Source organism: Priapulus caudatus, unplaced genomic scaffold, assembly GCF_000485595.1.
Source record: "Priapulus caudatus unplaced genomic scaffold, Priapulus_caudatus-5.0.1 Scaffold3262, whole genome shotgun sequence".
NCBI lineage: Eukaryota > Metazoa > Priapulida > Priapulimorpha > Priapulimorphida > Priapulidae > Priapulus > Priapulus caudatus.
In genome coordinates, this window is record NW_014580323.1 from 12,223 (window position 1) to 13,277 (window position 1,055).

The following is a 1,055-nucleotide window of genomic DNA, read 5'->3' on the forward strand; positions in this document are numbered from 1 at the left end:
TGCTGCTTTGCGAGTATCTACTTAGCTACATGTAAAAACTGGCACGGCCACGCCTGGCACGCCACCCCGTGCTCGCAGTATTCGCCCGCCACGCCAGCGCAGGTGCTCGCACGACGTGGCGTCGCCACGGGCAGTGCGGGGTCAATAGGTTGGTCAAACCTCGCACGTACGCAGTCAGGCGCCGGCACGGCGGGAGCGCGTTTGAAAATAGCATCTAGGCCGCGCCACCCCACGTGGAGCGCCGTACGACACTTCGTAAAAAGCTCTGTGATAGACATAACTCTATACTCGGCAGTAGTGCCCGTCATCGCGTAGCGGCCAATGCGCGAGCGCGTCATCGCTGATTGAGAGCATTTCTAGAATTTTCTTGTAGGAGCCACTACGTCTTAGCCATGAGGCGCGCCACTCCAAAAAAAGTTTAGGGACCGTTTGGAGATGGCCTCAAGCCGTCCATCCCGAAATGTCGGTTGGATTGCGCCCAGTTTTTGCGGAGTGCGTTTTCAGACCCCTGTCTCAGATATCTGTCTAAATGGACAAAAAGGGGGCGGCGTATTCGCTGTTGGGGCGCGGCTTTGCAACCGGGGCCGCAAGTCCGTCAAGTCTACAGAGTGATTTCGTTACGAAATCAACTACTGCGAGTGATTTCGTTACGAAATCAACTACTCCAAATGATTTCGTTACGAAATCAACTACTGCGAGTGATTTCGTTACGAAATCAGCTACTGCAAGGGATTTCGTTACGAAATCAGCTACTGCGAATGATTTCGTTACGAATCATGCTAAACTTGGCGCGCCGGCGCGCCAAGTGTCGCATGACTTGATTTCGTTACAAAATCATTGATTTCGTAACGAAATCAAGTCTACAAAGTGATTTCGTTACGAAATCAACTACTGCGAGTGATTTCGTTACGAAATCAAGTCTACAAAGTGATTTCGTTACGAAATCAACTACTGCGATTGATTTCGTTACGAAATCAGCTACTGCAAGTAATTTCGTTACGAAATCAGCTACTGCGAGTCATTTCGTTACGAAATCAGCTACTGCGAGTCATTTC